This window comes from Rhinatrema bivittatum, unplaced genomic scaffold (assembly GCF_901001135.1).
Source record: "Rhinatrema bivittatum unplaced genomic scaffold, aRhiBiv1.1, whole genome shotgun sequence".
NCBI lineage: Eukaryota > Metazoa > Chordata > Amphibia > Gymnophiona > Rhinatrematidae > Rhinatrema > Rhinatrema bivittatum.
The window spans coordinates 177,156-204,630 of record NW_021820270.1 but is presented as its reverse complement, the minus strand read 5'-3'; the positions used below and the strand labels follow the sequence as shown (position 1 = coordinate 204,630).

The following is a 27,475-nucleotide window of genomic DNA, read 5'->3' as shown; positions in this document are numbered from 1 at the left end:
GCTTCAGTAGCATGGGATCTACTCAGTGTTTGGGTAATTGTCAGGTACTTGTCGCCTGGATTGGCCACTGTAACTTATTTTGTTCTTATGTTGTTAAGATTATTCTTCCTCCCCATCCGGACTAAACTTGAACCTGTACCACCTCAAAATGAAGGATAAAGCACTCACTAGGGGACCAGGTACACTCTCCCAATTTCTTTCCTTCTTCACTCCCACTAGAGAACTATGATCCTTCCAAATGGCCCGTCTTTCCTCTTCCTCCTCTGGTTTCTGCAGATTGACTTACACAAGACTTTGAGCTTTCAGCTGCTATGTACCAACAATAATGGAACAAGCTGTAAGCAAGTTTAGGGTGCAGAGACCTTGTCTGCTGCAGGTCACTTCCAATTACCCTCCCACTTTACTTCACGATCCTAAGTCAGGAAAAGACAACGTGTATTCTGCTCAGAAACAGACTTTTATTTGTCAGACTTGACAGGGTTTAGCATTTAGAAAATAGCAACAATTCTCTAACATTCTGACCACTGAGCACTTGTTTTTCCTAAAGAAAGTTCGGTACCATGGGTGGTAACAAACATGCCATAAACCTTAGCCTGCTTAATATATTAATCCTTGTGGCTGACTTACTTACTCCTGGTCCCAGCTTCAGGCAATATCCCTCTGTTTTATCTCAGAAGCAGACGCTGGCAGGATGGCCTAGAGAAGGTGGGCAGAGGGAGAGGCTTGCTTCCTGGGGTTGGTACTGGCAGAGCGGGCAGGCGTTCCTGAAAGGAGACTTGCTTCTGGCTCTGGTACTTGCCAAGCTATTTGGACTTGCTCTTGCCTCTCACCATCCCAGACTCCATGTCACTCTCTGCATCTGAGTAGGGTTTCTCCTCTCTCTGGTCTCCTGCCCCAGTCTCTTGGCCACACTTAGTCTTCTCCCTCCTCGATAGCAGGGCTGCTAGTTTGCTTCAAGTTCCCCTTTCTTTTCTTTCAGGGGTCCCTTCTCCAGTTTCAGGGTTTTTCAAGATTCCCCTTCAGGGTTCACATCCCCAGGGGAGTCCTTTGCTTTTTTGGGTCTCACTCCCCTCTTCTTCTTTGCCTCCCTGTCTTATACATTCCATGTGATAAATATGCATAAGCTCATGCATAATCACGTGGTGGGTGGAGGGTCTTTGTCACATTGCAGACCATTTCACCGGGGGGGGGGGGGGGTCCTGCCATGTTGCAAGTCTTCTTCCCCCTCCCCATTTCTTTAGGGGGAAAACTGCCACATCAGTATGCCAAGCTGTGTGCCAGAGTGTTTTTCTCCATCTCAGATTGCTCTCCCTCTCTTCCAAGGGTGGGGGGTCTTTGTGACCTCTGTACTCTGCCTTGGCTGCTTATGAGCTTAAGTTGTATTGTCTCTCTCTGTCTGCTTTTTTATTTAGACAGACACAAACAGGCACATCTTGATAAAGTATCCTTCAGTGTATCCAGGCAAAATGTCGTCTTTTTCCATGAGACAGTGCTGTTTTACTAGGGGCATAGGTTCTTTCTCTTGCTTTGACAGTGTCTGGGGCCTGTCAGCAACTGGCCTGTACATTTCTTGGCTATTATGATTCATATTTGGTGATTCAGTGGTAAAACATGAGATATCTCCCTACAGAGCTACCACGACCCCTTTGCTTCAAGCTGTCATCTTGGTTTCCAGAAAAACGTTGAGGCTTGGCTGTTCAACCAGGCTTTCTACAGAGTGCTCAGTAGAGAAGAAGAAAGAAACTTGTAATGCTCCTATGACTGCACACTTGATTCAGTTATGATTGCAAATGACCCTACAATGTTATTGTTATATGACCTGTAAGTAATTTAAATTTGATTGTAATGTGCCTTGAAGCCATTCTAAGAAAAATGTGGAATATATAAAATGTTTATAAATAAATATGAAATACTGAGATGAGTCAGGATTTAAGAATTAAAAGCAACCTCAAGGTTGTAGGGTTTTAGGTAGGACTTGAATATGGCCAAAGAGGAGGTGCCATGCACCAAGTTAAAAAGGCTGTTTCAGTCATACAGCGCAGCAAGGTGGAAAGCATGGCATCAGGAATTGGTGTTAAAGCAAAACAGCCTACTCACCCAGCCATAGTCTCCCTCTCTTACATACACCTATAACCATGCTCTCACAGATGTAGTCACTCTTGCACGCGCATGTACGCCAAACTAATGGTCCTTAGAAGGCTAAAACCCTTATTAAATCAGGAACACTTTCGTCCAATACTACAAACATTAATATTTGCCAGCACGGACTACTGTAACATACTTTTCCTAGGATTACCATACACCACTATCAGACCACTGCAAATACTACAGAACTCGGCTGCCAGAATACTTACTGGTAAAGGCAGAAGAGATCATATCACCCAGACACTTGCAGATCTACACTGGCTCCCAATAGAACAAAGAGTACAATTTAAAACACTATGCACAGTGCATAAGCTAATAAATGATGAACATGCTGACTGGCTAAACACCACCCTGCGATTACATGTCCCTCAAAGGAATCTCAGATCGGCCAATAAAACTCTGCTAACCATTCCATCAGTCAAAACAGCAAAGTTGACCCAAGTCAGAGAGAGAGCACTATCATTGGCAGGACCTTTATTATGGAACTCATAACCCCGGGAATTAAGACTAATGAAAGAATTAAAGCTCTTCAAAAGAGGCTTAAAAACATGGCTCTTCAAAAAAGCATTTCACAGTGAGGTCGCTGAATAGCAACACAAAAACAGCTGAAAGTCACCAGTAAAAATGCAGAGTTGCTTATTTTTATTATTTTTTTCTCATATTTAATTATTATATTAAACCACACCCATTCCCCATTTAGAGTATATTATTGAACTATGTAACCGTATAATACTGGCACCTTTTGGATAATTTAGAAAGCAAGCCAAACCTATTTCTGCCTAACTGTAAACCGTTGTGATGGTGCTCTGCTAAACAACGGGATAGAAAAGCTTTAAATAAATAAATAAATAAATGTACATCCTCTCTTACGCACACCCAGCCACAGTTTCTCACTTGCAGTTAGAATATCGTGGTCCAGTTCTGGAGGCCATTCCTCTGAAAGGATACCGACGGGCAAAGGGCTATCAACATGGTGCAGAGCCTACCCCAACAACCAAATCATGAGAATTAAGGACCTAAATAGGTAAACAATAAAGGAGAGGAGAGAGAGAGAGAGAGGGAACACGATACCAATATCCAAATACCTTTAAGGTATAAATGGGGCACAAGAAGCAAACCTTTCTCAGAGGAAAGAATGTTCTAGAACAAGCGTTCATGATATAAGGCTCAGGGGACAGGTGGGGTGTTGAAACTGAGGAGAAACATCAGGAAATATTTCTTCATGGGAAAGGGTGGTGGATTCATGGAATTGGCGCTCAGTGGAGGTGGTACCAACCAAAATGGTAACTGAATTCAAAAGTGCCTGGGCTAAGCACAGTGGCTAGGGAGTGAGGGGGAGAGCCAATGATGGGCTGGGGTCTTTGGCACTGTGCCAGGGGTGGAGCTGGGAGGACTAGATGGACCCAAATGGTCCTTATCTGCTTTTATAGCCTATAACAGTGGAAGGAACATGGCTGGAAGGTTGCAGTATTGCAAACAACCCACCCGCCACTTCCTCAAGAGTAGAGGCAAGTGGAGAGGTGATAAGGACAAAACAAAACAGAGAATGGAAGCACAATCCAATGATACTGCAGGCTGTGGGGAGGAGGGAAGGGGGAGGGTCAGGGGAGAAAGAGGAATAATGTGTATCGGCTTTCTCTCGTCAACATCATCCCTCACTAATCCAGACTTTATCTCCTCCCAAACCACCACTTCCCCACCTCCAGGGATGACCCCCAGCATTCTTCCCCTTCCTCCTTGCTCCCACCCACTCTATAAGTTACAACTCCCTGATCTGTGCACCCTCACTCTACTCTCATCTGAGTGAGCCCCAAGTCTTGGAATTGCAGCCTCTCTCTCCACTTTCTCATATGCTGCCTGCAGTGCCTGCCTCAGAATCACCCCTCTCCTCCTCCACCTTCACTGGCTTACTGAGGAAGGGGAGTGGCTGGAGCACTAATCAGAAAGGCCCTGAGCTTTTTAGTGATTCCCTCAGCAACTGAAGCAAATCCCCTGGGTCTCTGGGGGCGAAATCTGGAGAGATCTCAGATATTTCGGACAACAGGCTCACCAATTTCAGTGGCTGTTAGGATTATTACAAACATAGAAACATAGAAATGACGGCAGAAGAAGACCAAATGACCCATCCAGTCTGCCCAGCAAACTTCACACATTTTTTCTCTCATACTTATCTGTTTCTCTTAGCTCTTTGGTTCTATTTCCCTTCCACCCCCGCCATTAATGTAGAGAGCGGTGATGGAGCTGCATCCGAGTGAAATATCAAGCTTGATTAGTTAGGGGTAGTAGGGGTAGTAACCGCCACAATAAGCAAGCTACACCCATGCTTATTTGTTTTACCCAGACTATGTTATACAGCCCTTATTGGTTGTTTTTTCTTCTCCCCTGCCGTTGAAGCAGAGAGCTATGCTGGATATGCGTGAAGTATCAGTTTTTCTTCTCCCCTGCTGTTGAAGCAGAGAGCTATGCTGGATATGCGTGAAGTATCAGTTTTTCTCCCCTGCCGTTGAAGCAGAAAGCCATGCTGGATATGCATCGAAAGTGAAGTATCAGGCACATTTGGTTTGGGGTAGTAACCGCCGTAACAAGCCAGCTACTCCCCGCTTTGTGAGTGCGAATCCTCTTTTCTTCTCCCCTGCCATTGAAGCTATGCTGGATATGCGTGAAGCATCAGTTTTTCTTTTCCCCTGCTGTTAAAGCAGAGAGCTATGCTGGAAATGCGTGATGTATCAGTCTTTCTCCCATGCCGTTGAAGCAGAGAGCTATGCTGGATATGCGTGAAGTATCAGGTTTTGTTTTTTTTTCTCCCCTGCCGTTGAAGCAGAGAGCTATGCTGGATATGCGTGAAGTATCAGTTTTTCTTTTCCCCTGCCGTTGAAGCAGAGAGCTATGCTGGAAATGCGTGATGTATCAGTCTTTCTCCCATGCCGTTGAAGCAGAGAGCCATGCTGGATATGCATCGAAAGTGAAGTATCAGGCACATTTGGTTTGGGGTAGTAACCGCCGTAGCAAAACTTGGTAACAAGACATGGCCGTAGCAAAACTTGGTAACAAGACATGGAAGGGGACCTGGGTATTGCATTAGGTATTGGTCGTGTAAGAATCAAAGAGAAAGATGACAAGGCCTAAAATGGCCCTATCAGCGAAGGTCAGCACTATGGCAGGCTTTGGGCATACTTGTGACACACATGGAGGCAGTGATGGGCTTGCGGATGTATGGAATGCCCTCTTGGAAGAGGTGGTGAAGACCCCAGGACTGGACTTCACCAGATAAACAGAGGATCCCTAGTGGCTAAAGGATGGAAATAAAGAAATGGAGTAACCTGTGGTTACTTTAGCTATAATATATCTGCATTGGGGGGGGGGGGGGGTAACCTGCATGGAGCAACAGTTACAGCTCTAAACATTTTGCTGGGCAGACTGGATGGACCATTCGGGTCTTTATCTGTCATCCTTTCCTAGGTTACCGTGAGAGATCAGGTGGAAGATGTTAGTGGGAGAGTGAGAGAGATGTTGCTGGTTTGTATATGGGAATCTGTATGAGGGGATATGATAGAGGTGTTTAAAATCATGAGAGGTCTAGAATGGGTAGATGCGAATCGGTTATTTTCTCTTTCGAATAATAGAAAGACTAGGGAGCACTCCATGAAGTTAGCATGGGGCACATTTAAGACTAATTGGAGAAAATTCTTTTTCAATCAACGCACAATTAAACTCTGGAATTTGTTGCCAGAGGATATGGTTAGTGCAGTTAATGTAGCTGTGTTTAAAAAAGGATTGGATAAGTTCTTGGAGAAGACCATTACCTGCTATTAATTAAGTTGACTTAGAAACTAGCCACTGCTATTACTAGCAACGGTAACATGGAATAGACTTAGTTTTTGGGTACTTGCCAAGTTCTTATGGCCTGGATTGGCCACTGTTGGAAACAGGATGCTGGGCTTGATGGACCCTTGGTCTGACCCAGTATGGCATGTTCTTATGTTCTCATATACCAACACTGATAGAAAAGCAATGGAAACATCTCAGCTGGGCAGAGTGGACGGGCCAATTGCTGTTTATCTACAGTCCATGTTCCATTGCTAGAAAACCACTTTACAGCATAAGGAGGCCGCACCTCTGTGCCAGCCGTTTTGAACAGCAGAAGTGGAGCATTGTTCCAAGAGCTTCTTACTAGACAGGAGATCATTGTAGTTCCACTTGTAAGGACTCTTTCCTGTACTAACTTGCTGGTGAGTTTCAGTGAGATTTTGTGAGTAGAGGCTGGGTTTTGACTCCCCCATGTGGGAGCGGTTGATGGTGTGCTCTAGTACACTATAAGCCCCTGCCACCATCTTAGGCTCTATATTTCTGAGGAGAATTTCTTTTTGATTTTTCGTAGACTTCAGTAGATTCTTAGTTTCATTTTCCTGTTGTGGGTTAGCCTTTCTGACTGACCCTTTTCTGCGAGAGCCCAGGTCTCTCTTGTCAGGAGGACTTTGGGGAGTCCCTGTGCGTGGTTAGGCCTGGTGTTAGGGCAGATCCACTCCTCTCTATAACACCTCCAGTGAATAGACCAGTTGGTGATCCGATGCAGAGTTGTTCCAATTTTGAGTTGTTTTTTTTTCCATTACTAATTGTCTCATTTTAAGGGGGAAGGAAGTTTTTTTTTTTGTCCACCCTTCCTGTCTCTTGTTGGTTTGCCCCCTTTGAGTACAATTTTTACATTTCTGGTTTTCTGGACTGAGTGCCCATGGTACCAGGGCTCCAGTTCGGAATCATTCACGAGGGAGAGGAGTTTTTCACAGACATCACAGAGGAACGGATTCACATCCAGTAGAAGAGTTAAGGTTTTGTTGAAAAGTATATTCACTATTGACTCGAGTGTCCTCCGCTTGGGAAGAGCGTGCCCCTTTCATACTGCCAGAAAGAGAGAAGACTTCAGAAGAGATCTGAGACTTGGCACTTTACATTTTGTTAAGTAATTGGGACTTCTAATCTGGCTGTTCCACAGTGGGAAGAATCTGTTGTCAATTTGGGAGACTGGAAGAAGATTTACACATTTCCTTCAACTGGAGTATTGGAAAGGTGGAGGAGTTAAATGATTAGGGAATTGGATTGATCAAATGAAGACGTTTACTGGAAGAGCAAGGTTACAAATTTATTAATTTCAACTTGATATCAACTGATATCTGCTACTCTCAATAGATTTTATTATCAAGCTTACCCTCACTCTAACATCATCAGTGTCTATTTGCTACTTGTAGTTCGCGATGTTAACCTCTCTTTACCGCTTCTCTACATCAGAATGCTATAATCCTTGTTAGAAATGTTCTCCAAGTTCTAAATGTTCCTCTTTTAGCCTTACCCCAAGTTAACTTGTTACAATGTAAGAATAAGCAGTTCTTGTCTTATTTGTTATGTTTTGATGTAAACCGATGTGATATCTCGATCGAATGTCGGTATATAAAAACAAACAAACAAATAAATAAATAAATTGATTGATGTTACATCCAATAACAGCAAACAATTTCATTCATTTTGATCAACTCTCAGTAAAAGGATTTGGGAGCCAGTCAGCTTCCAGCACATTTATTGCTGATCTAGACTTGAGAGATTACTGGGGTGCTTTCCGAAAGGACGTAAGGGCGGTGGGAATTGTGATGCATGCAAACGGGCCTTGTAGCTCTGCTTCCCCCTCCAGAAGTAGGAGCTCTCCTGGAGAACTGCTGCATCCGGATTCTGTCCCACTCAGGGCTTACACGCTGTATCACTGCCAGCCATCGCATCCTTTTTGCCCTTTTGACTAATGTCACCGGTGGTACGCACGATCCTATATCTTGCTTTATTCTGACAGTTTGCATGGTTTCACAGCAAAACCATAATCAGTTCCCTGTCACTTCAGTATCATGCGATCTTAAGGGAGAATAATAGAGGCGATGTCTTGATCATCTGCTTCCTTCCATCATCCCTTCTTCTCTGAATAGGGATAGAAATGCTACTGAAGTCTGTTCTTCTTGTGAGCCTCCGAAAACAAATGGGAGACATAAGAGAGGCCTGCATTGTCCCAAATTCTGCATTAAAATACTGTGACAACTGCATCGTGGGGCCAAGGTATTCGCGGATATATTTGCCCTAAAATTATGTATAAAACAGGTCCTCATTTGTGGTACCAAGTGATGTAAGAAGGTACAGAGATTATATTTTGCCTCAGGCAGAGAGAGAGATCCAATTTAGCATCAACTTGCAAACATGTTTTAAATGACACGTCTCATGGCACAGGAGACATCATTTACAGAACTTAGGGCTGGATGTACTAAGGCGAGGTGGCCACCTCCTGGTTTTCAGGATATCCACCGTGAATATGCAAGAGATAGATTTGCAGACGATGGAGGTAGGGTGCATGCAAATCTACCTCTTGCATTTTCATGGTGGATAGTCTGAAAACCAAACCTGTTTGTGACGCTCGAGGGCTGGAGTTGGCCATCACTGTACTAAGGGTTTTCTCTCCTATAAAACGGCAGCATCCTTACACACCTGCGTATTTACATTCCTCGGAGTCTGAAGTATTTCTTACAGACAAATCAGAAAAGCAGCAGCAAGAGCTGCATTGCTAGAGCCGATGATGCTGGGCAGCTGTGTGACCTCTGAAATGTCCCTGAGATGCGTGAGACATTTTATTCATTCGTTTATTCACAAGGCAGCAAACGGGCCCTGTTGTGTTAAGTCTTCTTTGCTCCGTCCATGGCCCTGCATCGTAACTCCCAGCCTACATCTCTTATCTGTCATCCTCGCAAAAATTTTAGCAGATCAGTTGAACAAAATCATTGGTTTGCTGATTCATTTGGACCAAGTGGGTTTCATAACTGGGAGAATGTCTGCAGATAACCTTAGAAAGATAGCTGATAATTTGGTGGGCCCAAAAGCGAGATATTTCCTCGTTGCTCCTCACTGTCGATGCTGAGAAGGCATTCGATATGGTGTAGTGGCCGTTCCTTTTTAGAGTTCTGGAGAAAGTGGGGTTTGGTGGAGGCTGAGGAAACTCTATTTATCCCCGCAGGCCTGTATTAAAGTTAATGGGGGATATTCTAAAAATTTTCAAGTAGAAAAGAGAACCAGGCAAGGATGCCCATTGTCTTCTCTTATGTTTGCAATCTTTCTGGAATCCTTTGCTATTCAGGTGAGAAATAACTCTAGAATAAACGGATATAGGGATGGCCTCTTATAACTCTAGAATAAAGATAATTGCAAATTGGTCAAAGTAAATAGCAGTCATCTGCAAATATTGATAATTTATAAGAGGCCTCTTATAAATTATCAATATTTGCAGATGACTGCTATTTACTTTGACCAATCCGAGGTTGTGGTAGGAACGATGGGGGATTTCAGTAAAGTTTCTGGTTTTAAAATCAATTGGGACAAGTCTAAAATATGAAATCTCTCTTGTCTAACTGGGTTAGAACAGTCCCCCGAGACATAAACATCCATTTAAATTGGCAAGGCAGAAAATCAAATATTTGGGGATATTCTTAGGCCTGAAGATTGAAGATCTGTTTCAGCTTAACTGTCTTCCCCTTTTCCATGGTATCTGCACAGATCTGGAGAAATGTGAACGCTCCTCATTCAGAGCAATCAGAGCAAACCAACACAGATGTTGGTGCAACAGACAGCTCTGGTGGCCCGGTGTGAGGTCGCCTTATGCTGGAAGAAAATGAATGCCCTGAATATTAAGGCAGTCATACAGCATTTGGAAGAGGTGTACCGAATGAGTAACTTGACAGCCAGCATCATACTCTCCCTAACTTCCATGCAGCATGGGGGACGTATATTGCATGGAGACAAGTGCTTAATAGATCTTTGAATAATTGGCAGTCCAGTACATAGTACTGTGATTTTTTTTAAGTAAGAGTGTAGTTCTTGGCAAGGTTCACATCACATTTAAATCCTGGATAATATTTGTATTACGCTTGTCTAGGTTGTGCATTTTTATATCTCTGCCTTACTTTAACAATTATAGCTTTATTCATGCTATCTCCTGGAATAAGATTAAGTGGAATGGTGGGAGGGGAGGGGATTTTTAGGAGAAGTTGGGGCAAATTGAAGAATATGTGTGGGGATTAAAAAGGCTGAATTAGTTTATCGTGTATAATATTTTTTAAAAATCATTGTACCTGTGCCTGTGACAGCTTTGAGCAGGGTTCTTTTGTGTTGGCCCTGTTTTGTTTTGCTCTGTTAGTACAACATGGGTACAATAAATTTTTTGATTATAAAAAAAGAATATATACCTGCAATCAGACCGAATCTTTTAATTTTTCAAATGCTAGAGAGCAAACTCTTAAAAGATTTTGGAAAGTACTGCTCAGTCTATGAATCTGCCGGTCTCTGTAACAGTGCTATTAAAACCAAGCTCAGAAGCAGAATAGCCAAAATGTAAAATCTCACTTCAAAACAGCAAAAATAAACCATCCTTAGATAAATGGACTAAAACGAGATCTCACCACATTAAAAACATAGATTGAATAATTGATTTAGTGAACAATCATATACTAGCACATGGACTGCAATAATAAATCTTTGTCTTATATCTGCTTATGTGCTCTTAGTTATAATCATCAGGTCAATGTCATGAGTCCAAGACATTATTCAGAGCTATATTTTTTGAAATTTTTCTTTATGCAAATAAAATCACACCTAGCTCTCATGTTCAAGAGTCATTTCATGTAAAAGTGTCTTCTTCAAACTGCTTTTCCATAAATCATGTCTGCATGTGCAAATCAATATTATACTTATCTTAGTGAATGCAATTTTCCCTTGTCGAGGTTGAAGAACTAGTTTGTCAGCAGTAATAAAGCACAGCCCGACACTGCAGCGTTTCGAGTGATATCTTCCTCCAGGGTCTGAGCACACAATTGATCATACTCCCAACCGAATGACAGGTGCATGCAAACTATGTGCTATGCGGGATTATGTTTCAGCGACATGATGGCAAAAGCATCATGTCGCTGAAACGTAAGAGGCATTGTGTTGTCTCTGTAGCAATCTCCACAACAGCTGTGCAAAAGAAACCATTAATTTGCCCCAAATATAAAAGAATACTCAATGAGAAACTATTTAAGTGTGCTGCATGTAATACTATGCGTAAATAAAAAAGAAGCCACCTAATCAGCCTAAATACAATATACAACTCTTTCTCAATATGCCAGCTCCTCGATGTCTCTTTGATGCCACAAATTGGTGATCAATGGAGATTTCAACCTGCATACAGAAAACCCTGATCCCAATATTGCAAGTTTTCTCAAATCCAGACCTGCACTACCTGATGTAAAGAAAGTTTGCCAGCTGTACCAATCTACCTTAATGTTGTTATTTATGTATCTTCTGTACACTGCTTTGGGTGAAAGTTTACTTTCAGAAAGATAGGTTAATAAATTATAATAAATACATTAAATAAATCGATGTATTTATTTATAATTATTTATATACTGCCTTCCAGGTCCAAATATCACTCACAAATTAGTCCTCTAGAACCGTGAAGCTTTTACAAGCAGGATGCAGCACAAGTGGCAGAAAGATGAGAGGCCTGATAACAGAGAAAAAGAGGTAAATAAATATGTATCCATGAAAAAAAAAAAGATATTTTGTAAACCTCCATGAATTAAATAGGAGGGCTACAAAATTCCAGAGTCAAATAAAGAGCAAAATATGAGTCTGTGCTCTTCTTTTTTTCTCATGCTGCAGAAAGCATACTTGTCAGCATATCTGTATGTAGAGATGAATAGATACTGTCAAAAAGATGGATGGACAGATATGCTAGAAGAAATAGATACTATAAAACAAATGTACAAAGACAGATTGGTGGCAGAGAGTGCTTGATTTTTTTTTTCAGGTTTTGCTTTTGGTACAAAATGGCTGTAGCAGGAATGACCTGGTTTACTACATTAATTCCCAGCCAGTAAGTATCTGTGATTCGAGTCCCAGGGCTACAAGCAATGCATAAATGATCTTCTTTCTTTAGTTTCGAGCTGCTGAGTAGTATTTCTAGCTCGACCACACAAACCGTATGCTTGGTGGATGAAAGCGAAGGATGGCTGGAAGAGTTGAGATTGCATGGCTAAACAGCCGCGGAGAAGACCAGGAGGTGCACCGAGCGCAGCCTTCTTCCATTGCGACGGCTTACAATTCGGGTGGGCCCGGCTGGACGTACGCAGCGCTGTTCAGACACGTGGAAGAGAAGCCCCCCTGGCTCTCCGGAGTTTACGGGGCTAGCCAAGGCACGCAGGAAAGACAAAGAAGGAAATGTACTTAGCACAGTAAAGCTGGTTAAAATTGACAAGACAATAAACGCGGCCTGAAAAAAGCTCTCATGGAATTCTGCTCCTAAAGTGATTAGACGCGTACTCCAGAGATCCTGAGAGTTCGTAAAATGTGTAGCTTTCCAGTAATTGTCTCTTCCTCTCCTCGGCACTGCTCGGAAGATTAGGTTATACCGGGGTTTTTAATATATTGTAAAACATATTTAGGGGCATGTGGTTTTCTCTAGAATTTCTGTTGTTCTTTTGTTTTCGTATCAGACATCCTTTGCATTCAGCAGACTGTAGTCAAAACAGCAATCATGTATTGCATTAGATGAGATTTTCAGCTATTTTAAATGTTTGTTTCTGTCTCTTGTGAAGTTTTTCTGGTTCCTGTTTTCTGTCTGACAGGCCGATGCACTAATCCGGCCATTAAGAAACTGTGAACTGGTTTTCAGGGCACATTTTTAATGCCCAGATTGATTTTTTTTGAACTCCCAATGGAGTAAACTAATGATATGCAAATGCAGCTGGAGTTAAAAAAAAAATACATCTAAGAGTAAAATGTGCATTGGGCACAGGTCCAATGCATGTTTTTAACTCTGACAGACATAAGTGACGGCAGCCGCTGCCACTTAGCCTGATAAATACTGATCTATCTGACTATCTGGTGCAGGTGACCGCTACTTAGCCGGATAACTGTTCACAGCTGTTACCCTCTGTGAGATGGCTGGATAAGTCAGTACTTATCCGTTTAAGTGGCAGCAGCTGGCACGACTTACCTGGATATGTTGCTACTTATCTGCGGATATTTTTAAAGCATTTTCCCCCTAACGCGTGGAAAACGTGTGGCCAACCCCCCCCCCCCCCAACTTAATAGCACCCGCAACATGTAAATGCATGTTGATGGCCCTATTAGTTATTCCCGCGCGATACAGAAAGCAAAATGTGCAGCCAAGCCACACATTTTACTCTAAGAAATTAGCGCCTACCCAAAGGTAGGCGCTAATTTCTCCGGGCACTGGGAAAGTGCACAGAAAAGCAGTAAAAACTGCTTTTCTGTGCACCCTCCGACTTAATATTATGGCGATATTAAGTCGGAGGCCCCAAAAGTAAAAAATAAATTAAAAATTAAAATCAGCCCGCGGCTCGCAGGTCGGAAGACGGACACTCAATTTTGCCGGCATCCGTTTTCCGAACCCGTGGCTCTCAGCGGGCTCAAAAACCGACGCTGACAAAATTGAGCGTCGGCTGTCAAACCCGCTGAGAGCCACCGCTCCTGTCAAAAAAGAGGCGCTAGGGACGCGCTAGTGTCCCTAGCGCCTCCTTTTACTGCGGGCCCTCATTAGCATATTTTTTCTTACTGAATCGCGCGCCCAGGAGTGGCCTGGGCGCGCGTCGGGAGAGCGGGCGCTCGCCTGCTCTCCCGCGGGTTTTTTCTGTATCGGCCCGTAAGAAAGGTGAGCTGGCCAGATGCAGTCTCCCTCTCTCTCTCTCTCTGCATCGGGGAGCACTGCCTACTGCCCTCATTTGCATGGGATTTCCATACGAGGGCGCTAAGCAGTACCTCCCGTTTAGGGATGCGCAGAACTCTTTGGTGCATGGGCAGTAAATCTTGCACTCAGAAGATGTGCTTTGAAGTGCGGGCAGAAGGGTGCGTTCAGCTGAATGCGCCTTTCTGTCTCAGCCTGTTTGTGTTTCGCTTGTGTCTGTGTGTATGGATTTTATGTACAGATGCTGCAAGTTGCCTGTAGTCTCTGTGGAAAACAGGTGACGTAGCTTGCAGCCCCACTCCAGTTTCTCCCCACATGTCCAGGCTGGCCCCACGTCTCCTGTTCTCTGCAGGCTTACTGAGGAAGGGGAGCGGCTGAGCTGCGTAGAGAGAGGCCCTGAGATTTCTGGTGTTTTCCCGGCAATTGATGCAAACTCCCCGAGTTCCCGGGGTATGCTAACACCCTTGCACCAGCCCTGGCTGCACCGGCTCCAGGCGGGAAAGCAGACCTCCATCTGGAGCTGTGTTGTTGTTGTTGTTGTTGTTGTGGGCCAGGCTCTCCCCAGCCTCTGCTACAGCCTTGACCAGGGCTTAATTTCCTTTTTCTTGAGCTCTGTAGGAAGCAGGTAGTATGGATTATTTCTAGACCCCCGGCTCTCCAGGCAGAGGCGACCCTAGGGGATCGTAAAAGCAGCAGACTGTAGCGCGCAGTCAGTGAGAATGTGCAGAAGTGGAGGCGAGCTAGGGAGGGGGTGAGCCAGGAGGAGAGAGGCCTGCGTAGCGGTGGCTGAGCTGAGCTCGTGTGTGTGTCTGAGCCACTGGCTGGCAGTGCGGTTGTCTCATTACTGGGCAACTGGGTCACAAGCTGACCAGGACCCCAGGATATATGAGAGATGTAACCAAACTTGTGAGGGGCTGAACCGACTTGTGGAGAGAAGTGTGGGCTGCAGCTCAGTTTGCTCACCCCCTTTTCTGGGATGTGCTCTACTTCATGTTTTATGAAAAAGCTGAAATTTAGGTTGGAGACTCTTTTTTTTGTCTCGATTTGGACAGGCTCTGTGTCCTTTTGGAAGACACTGAAGCAACTACTGCACAGAGAGCACATTAGTGAGTCACAAATACCCTGTGGGTTGGTTTCACAAAAAATCCCCCAGGCTGGCATCTGCCTGCAATCCACCCCTGGATGGAACCCAATGTAATTTTACAGGAACCTGAGTGCAGTTAAAAAACTACCAACCAAAGCTGGCCAAGCCGCTCTGGAGAGATTTATACGAGCGTCCCACAGAATGGCCACTCAGCAAGAGATTTATACGAGCGTCCCACAGAATGGCCACTCAGCATGCAGGAGAGCAGAGAAAAAGCAAGCATCCAAACTATGCAATGCTTGAAGGATCAACGGAAGAGCTGGAAGCCAAGCTCAGAAAAGCCCCAGCCGTTGATGGAGGACTCAACGTTGGCCTCAAACATTTAACATCTGGCAAACTACAAAAACCAATTGATCAGACAGCCAGAGCTAACAGCACAATGGCTAATAACAGGGAGCGCATCCCCAAATCTATCAACCAGTATTCTGCCTACCTCCAGCCTACAAGCTGTTCCCCTTCAACAGACCCAGATAGACTCTAGCAACATCACGGTGAAAGAAAGGAGCACGTTCAGCCAAAGATCAGTGGATGCTGAACAGAACCATTATGACCAGCTGTATAAATAGTCAAAACCTCACTAAAGCATGCAACCACTATAAAAAAAAAGATTCCAATATCATCTTCTGTTCTTGGGCGATAAATTGTACAGCGTGAACCTTGGATTGATGGAGTATGTCAAGGTTATCATGAAATAATGGCAGACTACATGCCATCCGAATTATGAAGATGGACAACATGTTATTCCTAACATCAAGAGGAAAATTTCAAGGAGGTTCACTATCACCATTCCTGTTTTGTCTGGTACCGAATTCACCAAGTACTCTTATTCACTTCTTGGGCTACAGATTTAGCCTTCGGTCCTAGAGACACTAACGATCCACAAATGTCATTGCACCTACAATCTGTAGATGAGTGGAAGATTTACAGCTCCTGTGACCATCCCATAGCAGCAGAACTCCGAGTAATCAGGAGCTTCTAGGACGAGATCAGGCTCTAACATTTAGGCGGCAAACTTTTGGGGCTGGCAGTGAGCACGTCCTCCACGGCATCTCCAGCCCCTATCAACCTGGGAAACAGGATACTGGCCTGGGTCCTGAGCTCACCCTGGCCCTCAACTTCTTTTTGCCGATCACCTTGGATCGATTCAGATCTATGTTTTCTTCAGATTCAAACGAGATCTAAAAGATTCAAATTGGGCAAATAGGGAGACTTGAGTTAAATGGAGAACAGCTTGAATATTTCTGATTGACTGGTAGTCTGTCCAGTTCGATTCCCTGAACCCCTTAAACTGTGGGATATATTTCTTAGCAAAGCGACAAAAAATGGGGGACTTAATTGCTTTACACTTATACACTGTATATAACAATAACGCCTTCAGGAATCTCACAAATAATCTTTATACCTCCAGCGGGATAGGGATACAGTGTCACTCTCCCAGTCCCCTCAGCCTGTAACCTTGGGTCACCTCTCAGCCTTGACTCCTCTCTCTCAATTCTCTACGTATATCCAAAACACTGCTATAACATACTGCTTCTTTCTCTAGAACAGTGCCAAAATCAGTCCCTTCCTTTCTGAGCACAGCATTACAACCCTTGTCTACACACTCCTCACCTCCCGCTTAAACTACTGCAACCTGCTCCTCGCGGATCTCCCAACGAACCATCTCTCTCTCCACTACAATCCACTTAAAATTCAGCTGCGTGACTTATCTTCCGTTAATGTCGCTACACCCATGTAACCCCCCCCCACCACACACTTTTCAAGTCACGTCACTGACTTCCTCTCCGCCTCCGCATACAGTTCAGGCTCCGCTTACTCACCTATAAGTGCTTTCATTCCTTTGGCCATCTGCTCATGGGCTGGTCACTCTTTTCCATGCCCTTCTCGTCCATCCCTTGACCATGCTTTCCACCTCGCCGCGGCATACACTTGGAGTAGACTTCCTGAGTCGACGCGCCATGCTCCTTGCATGACCGTATTCAAATCCAATCTAAAACAAAACCACCTTTTCAGGCAGCTTTTGAATCTTATTCCCTGGCTCTCCTGGCGTATTACTGTTGGTTTAACCACTTTCCACAATTCTCTTAGTTGTCCTGTTCCTCTTGTAAGCTCCGCAAGGCAGGAACGGTCTCTTATGTGTATTTATACAGCGCTGCGTATGTCTGGTAGCAGCTTAGCAATGCTAAGGAGTGTAGGAGAAGGGGCAGGAGGGAGTTGGTGGGGGGAGGGAAGGTAGGATGGGAGAGCAAGGGTATTAGGCACCCGAGGCGAACCTTCTGCCTTGCGCCCACTCTCCTCCCCCTCCCCCACCCCCCCGGTCCCGGCCCCGACCTCATTCGCTGAGACGCCACTAGTGCCCCACCGAGTGTGTGTGTGTGTATGTGAGTGTGAGTGTGTGTATGTGTGTGCATGTGTGTGTGTGTGTCTGTATGTGTGTGTGAGTGTGTGTGTGTGTGTGTGTGTGTGAGTGTGTGTGTATGTGAGTGTGAGTGTGTGTATGTGAGTGTGTGTGTGTGTGTGTCTGTGTGTGCATGTGTGTGTGTGTCTGTAGGTGTGTGTGTCTGTGAGTGTATGTGTGTGCATGAGTGAGTGTGTGTGTGTGCATGTGTGTGTGTGTATGTGTGTGCATGTGTGTGTGTGTCTGTAGGTGTGTGAGTCTGTATGTGAGTGTGAGTGAGTGTGTGTGTGTGTGTCTGTGTGTGTGTGTGCGTGTGTGCTTTTCTCAGCTGCGAGCAGGATGGGCGCCGCTCACGGCCCGCTGAGTCTCTACTCCTCACTGCCGCCTAGTTCACCTAATGGGACGCACTGGCCCTGGCTGCAACGCACACACACAGAAAACTCAGCCTGCAGCCGGGATTCCAGGACTTGGGAGTCACTCGGCTAAGGGCAGAGTGAGGGATGCGTAAGATCATGGAGCTGAGACTTAGGGGGAGGGAGCAAAGAGAGCGCTGGGGCAAGGCAGGTGATGGTGGGGGGGGTGGGGAGGAGAAAGAGTGGATTAGATGGGTGGCGGAGGCAGTGGAAGAGAGAAAGCTGATGCATTTTATTCCATCTCCCCCCATCCCCACCATCACCACCTTCTACTAATCAACAGCAATCTCAGGGTGACCACAATTCAAAAAGTTCCCATGTATGGGTATTAGGCACCCTAGGGAAACCTTACAGCCGTGCATTCCCAGGCCTACCCTACACACACACACAGACACACACACAGACTCACACACAGACACACACACACACATACACTCACACTCATATACACACACACAGACACACACACACACACACACACTCTCACACACACACACACACACACACACATTATACACACACACACACACACACACAAATAAAAATGGTGCATTGTGAAAATGGACATTCAAAGTACAGCCTTCTGACATGAAAATATCACAGCATGCACAGCATATTTACAGGCACCGCTGTGATGCCAATCACAAAACCCTGCACAAAGGAAGACGCTCAGAGCTCATATAGCATTAGGCCTGTTGGGTGTAGGCTTGGCCTTAAGAAAGCCCAGGAGTAAACTAACCTGCACTTGCAATACAGTAAATCCCCAAATCAAACAGCACTGACTGCCAGCACTCAAACAGTAACAACCTACCTATGAAACCAGGCTCTAAACGTCAATACACTTACTATTAGAAACAGAACAAGCAAAGCTGCTATAGATCCTTCACAGAAACTATATCCTAACCAAATACCTCATTTTGGTCTGGCACAGGCAGAATACAGACAGACCCTCAACAAAACAGAATAAAGAGACCACACAAAGTATAACAAAAAACAAACAAACCATGCAGACAAAATCTGTACTGGAAACTGCAACAAGCCAGACACTGTATTTGAAAAATAGAAATATTACCATTCCTTATAAAACATCAAACAATAAAGCCAATATAAAACATGAGTAAAGCCATACTAAAAAACACCCCAAATATTTCAAAACAGCTGCTAAATAGATTATCCAATAATTGAAAACTCATACTTTTTTTTTTAATCTACTATTTCAAATATTGGAGGTGTTTGGGAGACACATCAAATAACACCCAATAATTAAAAAATAGCAAGGTTAAAAAACAAAATTTCCTGCTCTCCATACATGGGAATATTTGATTTCCACTCATCCTAAGATTGTTCTGGATTATTAGTAGAAGATAAGAGGGTACACAAACTTTCTCCTTTCTCCCTCTCACACATACATACGCAGACTCCCAATCTGTCTCTCATGCATGCAAGCAGGCTCCCAGTCTCTCTTTCTCACCGGCACCCACACACACACAAGCAAGCTCCCGATCTCTCTTTCTCACCGGCACCCACACACACACACACAAGCAGGCTCCCAGTCTCTCTTTCTCACAGGCACCCACACACACACAAGCAGGCTCCCAATCTCTCTTTCTCACCGCCACCCACACACACACAAGCAGGCTCCCAGTCTCTCTTTCTCACAGGCTCGCACCCACACACACACAAGCAGGCTCCCAGTCTCTCTTTCTCACAGGAAACCCACACACACACAAGCAGGCTCCCAGTCTCTCTTTCTCAAGGCTCCCCCCCACACACACACAAGCAGGCTCCCAGTCTCTCTTTCTCACAGGCACCCACACACACACACACACAAGCAGGCTCCCAGTCTCTTTCTCACAGGCACCCACACACACACACACACAAGCAGGCTCCCAGTCTCTCTTTCTCAAGGCTCCCCCCCCACACACACACAAGCAGGCTCCCAGTCTCTCTTTCTCACAGGCACCCACACACACACACACACACACAAGCAGGCTCCCAGTCTCTTTCTCACAGGCACCCACACACACACACACACAAGCAGGCTCCCAGTCTCTTTCTCACAGGCACCCACACACACACAAGCAGGCTCCCAGTCTCTCTTTCTCACAGGCACACACACACACACACACACACACACACACACAAAAGCAGGCTCCCGATCTCTTCTCTTCTCACAGGCACCCACACAAACACAAGCAGGCTCCCAGTCTCTTTCTCACAGGCACCCCCACAACACACAGCAGTTTCTCAGTCTCTCTTTCTCACAGGCAACCCACACACACAAAGCAGGCTCCCAGTCTCTCTGTCTCAAGGGCTCCCCCCACACAACAAGCAAGCAGGCTCCCAGTCTCTCTTTCTCACAGGCACCCACACACCACACACACACACACAAGCAGGCTCCCAGTCTCTTTCTCACAGGCACCCACACACACACAAGCAGGCTCCCAGTCTCTCTTTCTCACAGGCACACACACACACACACAAGCAGGCTCCCGATCTCTCTTTCTCACAGCACACACACACACACAAGCAGGCTCCGATCTCTCTTTCTCACAGCACCCACACAAACACAAGCAGGCTCCCAGTTCTCTTTCTCACAGGCACTCCACGCACACACAAGCAGGCTCCAGTCTCTCTTTCTCACAGGCACCCACACACACACAAGCAGGCTCCCAGTCTCTTTCTCACAGGCACCCACACACACACAAACAGGCTCCAGTCTCTCTTTCTCACAGGCAACACACAAACACACACAAGCCAGGCTCCCGATCTCTCTTCTCACAGGCACCCACACAAACACAAGCAGGCTCCCAGTCTCTTTCTCACAGGCACCCCCACACACACAAGCAGGTTCTCAGTCTCTCTTTCTCACAGGCACCCACCCACACACAAGCAGGCTCCCAGTCTCTCTTTCTCACAGGCACACACACACACACACACAAGCAAGCTCCCAGTCTCTCTTTCTCACAGGCACCCACACACACACACACACACAAGCAGGCTCCCAGTCTCTCTTTCTCACAGGCACCCACACACACACAAGCAGGCTCCCAGGTCTCTTTCTCACAGGCACCCACACACACACAAGCAGGCTCCCAGTCTCTTCTCACAGGCACCCACACACACACAAGCAGGCTCCCAGTCTCTTTCTCCACAGGCACCCACACACACACAAGCAGGCTCCCAGTCTCTTTCTCACAGGCACCCACAACACACACAAGCAGGCTCCAGTCTCTTTCTCACAGGCACCCACACACACACACACAAGCAAGGCTCCCAGTCTCTCTTTCTCACAGGCACCCACCACACATACACACTCAAGCAGGCTCCGATCTCTCTTTCTCACAGGCACCCACACACACACACACAAGCAGGCTCCCAGTCTCTTTCTCACAGGCACACACACACACACACACACACAAGCAGGCTCCCGATCTCTCTTTCTCACAGGCACACAGTCTCTCTCTCTTTTCCGTACTCCACAGACTCCCAATCTCTCTCACACTTTTATGCCTTTGCTCATTCTTCAACCCCACCGGCCTGCAGCTGGGTCTCTCTTGATTTACTGTGGCCCCATTGGTGGCCCCAGGGAGTCTCTCCTTTCATTTCAGCCCCGCCGGCCTACGCTCTGCAGCAGCCCTCAGTGAATCTTTCGGTTTCGGCTGCAGCCGGGTGCCTCTCTCTTTTTTTTCTTTATATTTCTGCCCATAGTCAGGTCTCTCTTCTTTTGCTCTGGCAGTGGTCCGGGTCTCTCTTCTTCCTTTGGTTGCCTGTATTGCTAGGTTCTTCTGGAAACCTCTTTAGGCCCTTCACGCTGTATTCCCCAGACCGTGGGGACACAACACAGCAAGCAACCAATGAGAGGTGTCCTCGCACGACCAAGGTGAGCGGCGCACTGGGGCCAGTCCGCCCCTGCTTATGTCTCTCGTTTCTGCTTTTCCTCACATCTCCACCAGCTACCTGGGCTTCTGAGGTTGTTTCCGGTTTGTTATCGGAGCATATAAACGTAAGGGCGGCAAGTTCAGCTGGAGGTTTTGGATTCTTCTCATTATTTCTTGGTGTCCCCGATCCTTTGAGGTACTTGACGCAGTGATTTCATTTTTTTTTTTTCCAAGGAGGAGTTATTTTTCTCCCTTCTATCCTTGTTGGTAGGACCTTCTCAGTGATGAATTTTGCTGTACAATAATGTATCCAACTTATTTCTGTGATATCAATAGGTGCCTTTAAGCAGGATATGACCTTGTTTATCTTACTTGTCTTATTGCCTGTGCATGGTTTGGTTTGTTTTTTTTTGTTAGGAGGATATGATGTTTTATGATTTTAATTCTGTAACCTACCCTAGAATGTCTCATGTTGAATAGGCGGGATGTAAAAGCATTTAAATAAATAAATCATGCTTTGTGCTCTGGGGGTCAGGTTTAACTTGGGGAAAATCTTTCCTCCTGGACCCCAGCGTGCGGTTTCCATTTCTGCATAGGCCGAGAGCTCAACCGCCAGCTCCCGGTCTCTCTCCGGCTTTTCTATTCCCTCTGTGTCCTGGCTTGTCTTGCATTGCTGTCGTCTCCTGAGTTGCATCATTACCATTCACTGATATCTCATCCGGTAACTCCCTCAATTGCTCAGGCTTGTTCAGGCACTTCTCTTCTGGTGCTCCTCTCCCTCTTTCTGCATCAGCAATCAGTTGTTTTAAGACCTCATCTTTCCGGCACTTCTTTGCCTTGATTCTCCAGTGAGAGATCTTAAATCTGTATCTCTTGCTTTCTGCAGCTTTATACGGGAAGCGTGGTGGAAATTTAAATGACAGACCCAAGAGCTCTGGAGATAACTAAACTTTATTATGTAGGTCCCTATAACACTAGATACTGCAGGGTAACTTGACCGCCAGAATGACGTTGTCTGCCTTTGCCCTCCTATGCAAAGATAAGGAATGTCTACCCCATCAGCTGACCCCTCAGAATCGGAGGTTCACGATCAGGATGGCCTCAGTGGCTCATCCGCTTTAGTTTCTGCCATCTGACCCAACGGACTGCACTGGACCGGGTGTGTGGCGGCTGCAGTTGTACCCCTCCAGGTGCAAACAGTAGGCAAATATAAGGCCATAGGTTACGTGCTCAGCTGGTTTCCTGCCTGGCGCTGAGCGTAGCAGGTTTGTGCGCTAGCAGTTTCAGCTGTTCAGACTCGGGGGGCCCCACTCATCCTGTCTGGCGGGATTTGCTCTTTGCTGGGTTGCCTGTCATTTCATGGTGTAATCTGCTCTTCTCTCATTCTGGTAGCTGACTGACCAGAGCCTGAGAGAAAGGATGATTGTTCTTCTCTATGCTATACTACACATCCATGCGCTGGTCCTATTGTTAAATACCCTACTGCCTCGGGTAACCTGCAGCATTCATAGCATATTTTTGTACAAAAAAGGAGAAAAATCAGAGTCAGCGCGGGAGTATCATAAACATATGCATCTGTTTGGTGCCTGCCTGCTTGCAAGATGTGGTTTTTCCTGGTTATTTCTGAGGCAGGAATCTCAGCCTGATATATTCGCTTTATCTAGCATCATTTTTTTATTGCTCCTGTCTTACTAGTACAGATATTTATAGTTTTCCTACCCGTACTGCTGTGGGAAATTCTACTATTGCTAACACTTCTATGGCTAATAATAGTTTCCCTCCTTCGGCCAGTTTTTGATCTGCTCTCTTTGTAAACCCTTTTGACTTAAATATAGGGTTTGTGTGTAAAACAATAGCAGTACAATATCTCCTTTATGTCTTCAGAAGTCCATGTAACTATAGCTCATCCTCTTAATTTTTTCTCTGTGTATTATGGCAGGTGTTTTCTTCATTGATTCCTAAGGAGCTGGGGTGAATAAGTGTTTCAGACAGGTATGGTGATTGGTCAGGCATTTGTTGGGGTTTTGATTTCCCCGCCTTTTTCTACTCTATTCTGTATATTATTTAAGATATGTTATTTCATTATATTCTTGGTTTCTATCATTGAGATTCATGATATTACTGTTATGTTTCCTATGTGATATCCTGTTTTGCTACATCCCTAAATAGAGAGAGAGGAAAAAAAAAAAGAAAATTGTGTGACCAAAATATACTGTATTTGCATACTGTTATGTGCACAGAGAAGAGGTATTCCAGGGGTACAGAGATTGGGCAGGGTTGTGACTTACACGTGATTTTTTATTTTAAAAAGTATGCATGTAAGATTCTCTCAGCAATAATATCAGGTGTAATTGTATGCAGATAGTTTTGTCAGAATAATTTCAAAGAGGATTATGCTTTGAAAATCAGTGTAAATTTATGTACATATTTGCTGGCTAACTTATGCACGATGTTAAATATTATTCCGTAAATGCCTATTTTACCCGTTAGGCCTTCCATCCAGGCTCTGCTCCAGCTTTTAATTGAAATAACTTTTTGCTGGGCTATTTGCTGGGCTGCCCAAATACTTTACAATTCAGTCTCCTTTCTGGCCTCAAATGGATAAATCTAGCCCTAAAAGGGTAAATAGATCTTAAACGTTCATGCAGTACCATGTGTAGCCCCTGCTTGGCCACTAGAGTATACTAGAGTGAGGCCATGTTTTAACATGCAGACCTTCCAGCCTGGAGGGTTCACCAGGACTTCAAAGGGTGGGTAGATTTGCTGACTTGGAGAGGGACCTTTCAGCACTGGAGGGTTCACTAAGGGTTCAGAAAGTGTCATGAAGTCTGTGCTGTTAACTTTGGGAATTTTCTTGCTCGAGAGGTTCAAAGGGAGTTCAATTATTGCAAACACAGCCGCCAAAGTCATATTGGTCTCAAGAAATTCGATCACATGACTCCTGTTCTACAAACTCTTCATTGTCTACCCATAACCCGTGGAATCAGGTTCTAAATCTTATGCTTAACGCTTCCTGCTCTTCATTTTGGCTTCCCTCTTCATTTTTCTGAACTTCTGATTCCCTATGCTCCTTCTCGCACTCTGCACTCTTCACAAAAAAAAGCCTTATCAGGCTTAGGGCACAAGAGAGTCATTGTTTAGTTATCAGCCCCAGCCCTCTGGACATCTGTGTGGAATCAGATATATGAAATTGGAAGTCCGTAAAAACATAGCTATTCAGCCAGCCTTTGACTGCTAATTTCTTACTTGGCCTTATGTATACAGTTTGTTTTATTGTATGCCTTGTTGTTAGACTTTGATATGATTTTATGTTTGTTTTGACTGTACATCATTTGGACATCTTCTTTACAAGTCGATATATTAAATCTAATAAATAATAATAATCTACATCATTTACTAGCGTGAGTGGGTAGATCTTCCCTCAGATGGGATGGGAGAAATAGGGGAGTATAAAATATGACTCCCATGAGGTATAGCAGGGGAGTTTTGGCAGAGTTTGGTGTTGGTCTGATCTGACATAAAGCTGAGCTGTGTGAAGTAAAAGAGATGAGAGAAAGGAACTATAAGAAAAGGACTCCTGGCCTGCCTTTTCAGTCATTTGGAGGGCCTTTGGAAAGGAAGAGGTAGTGAAGACAAGAAATGTTAATGGAATTCAAAAGGGTGTGAGGACAAACCCAGAGAATCCCTACTGACTAGAGAATGGAAATGAGGTAATGAAATAACCTCTGTTACACCTAAAATGTACATTTCTGCAGGGGGGAACATCCACAGAGTGGGAGTTTTATACCTTTAACAGAAAGCTTGGGGTTACCTGCGTGGAGTGGCAGTTACTACCTATAACAGAAGCTTGGGAGTAACCTGCATGGGAATGGCAGTTACTACCTATAACAGAAAGCCTGGGGGTAACCTGCGTGGAGTGGTAGTTACTACCTATAACAGAAAGCTTGGGGGTAATCTGCGTGGAGTGGCAGTTACTACTTATAACAGAAAGCTTGAGGGTAACCTGCGCGGAGTGGCAGTTACTACCTACACCAGAAAGCTTGGGGGGAACCTGCGTGGAGTGGCAGTTACTACCTATAACAGAAAGCTTGAGGGTAACCTGCATGGAGTGGCAGTTACTACCTATAACAGAAAGCTTGAGGGTAACCTGCGTGGAGGGTGGCAGTTACTACCCTAAAAGGATTTGCTGGTCAGACTGGAAGTCCCATTTCGTTCTTTATCTGCTGTCATTTAGTATGTTACCAGAGGCAAGGGGAGGATTCTTCGGGTCAGTTGTGAGTATGAATACTGTGAGCAATAGCAAGAAAGATTCTTTCATCTTTCTATGAACAACAGAAAGCCTGGGGAAGATTCTTACAAAGTATAAGATCTGGATTTTTGGGAAATAAGTTGGAGGAATATTTGTAGTTTTTGTGACTGGAATTTCTACTCTTTTGCTGTGGACTGTACTTGCTTTGTATCTGCTGAAGTGGTTAGTTTTTCAAAGTAACCTCTCTTCTGTTTGGAGCACCAAGCTCTGTTTGGACCGTGTTTCATTTTTGGAAGGTAACCTCCACCCAGTTTGGCCTTGCGGGATTTCCTGCACCATTCCACGGACCCCGGAGAGACTTATCCCACCCTCGTAGACTGGATCCAGTGCTCTCTGGGGCTGAGAAGTGGGGGGTTACGTACGTTTGCATCGTTTTTCATAGTGACTATTTATTTATAAACAGAAAAATACAGAACAAAAGGCTGCTTACCTTAGCAAACATACGTGGTATGCCTGTATGATGGCTTCCTGTCTTCTCCTGGGCCCTGACTTTTCTCATCCCCTGGGACCATAATTCCTTGCTAAGCTGGTTCTTAAGAAGGACCGGGCAGGATAGCTATGGCCAGTCCTGTACTGGGCGAGTTTCCTCTATACTCCCTCAAGGGAGTAGATGAAATAAAGCAGAAACAGTGAAAGAGAGTGCCTCCCGATTTCTGGCCATGGTGAGCCCGTAACTCCCCAAAGTTAGTTCATGATTATTAGTGACCAGTGGAGCAGGGACAAAAGAGATCATGAAGCTGCGAATTGCCTTTCGACTGATTAAATGTTCACCAAAGCATACCAAATCACCCAATGAACAACACAACGCCAACCCCCTCCAATCTAACCTGAAGAAAAATGAAAGTCAACACAACGATGTATTATAGCAAAGAATTGAAACGTAAAAAACTGAACAACAACTAACTTCTATGTGATATCCCCATGTTAACAAGATTTTGAACCTTTTTGAAACCCTCGTTATCCTCCTTAACCTTGTAACCTTTGTATTTTTTGTAAACCGTTATGATGGCGAAACCGAATGTCGGTATATAAAACTCGATAAATAAAATAAATAAATAAATAAAATAAATGTAGCGCGATGCATCTAGAATGCGCAACGCGGGCAGGTCTACCTTGGGAGCGTAGCCTGCAAGACTGCTTCTTCGCTGCGGTGGAACGAGGTTAAAGAAGGCTTCGCGTAGTGCAAAAGGAAAGGGAAATGGGCCTACTGGATGGGTCCTGTGTGCCTTTCTGCACTAGCGTTTTGTAGAGTTTGATGTTCAGGGCACTCCATGAGGGTTAATTTTCACAAAGGACCTCCATGGGTTAAGCAACGTTTTAGGTGCAGAGATGACCTTTTATGGAGTTGTCTGCCCGGTGCGGGAGTAAACCCACGTGTGCGTGTTACGTCTGCTCGCGAATTCACCTGCAAGGAGCAGAGGCTT

The 27,475-nt window shown here is 45.0% G+C and overlaps 1 long non-coding RNA gene across 1 annotated transcript in view; it reads left to right on the top strand.

The window, feature by feature from the left end:
• The window catches only part of LOC115081323, a 109,033-nt gene that overhangs the window by 61,698 nt on the left and 19,860 nt on the right, over positions 1 to 27,475 (top strand). Inside the window, exon 2 of the long non-coding RNA XR_003853784.1 lies at positions 11,615 to 11,721. This is a non-coding gene — a long non-coding RNA (uncharacterized LOC115081323). The remainder of the gene's footprint in view (positions 1 to 11,614; positions 11,722 to 27,475) is intronic.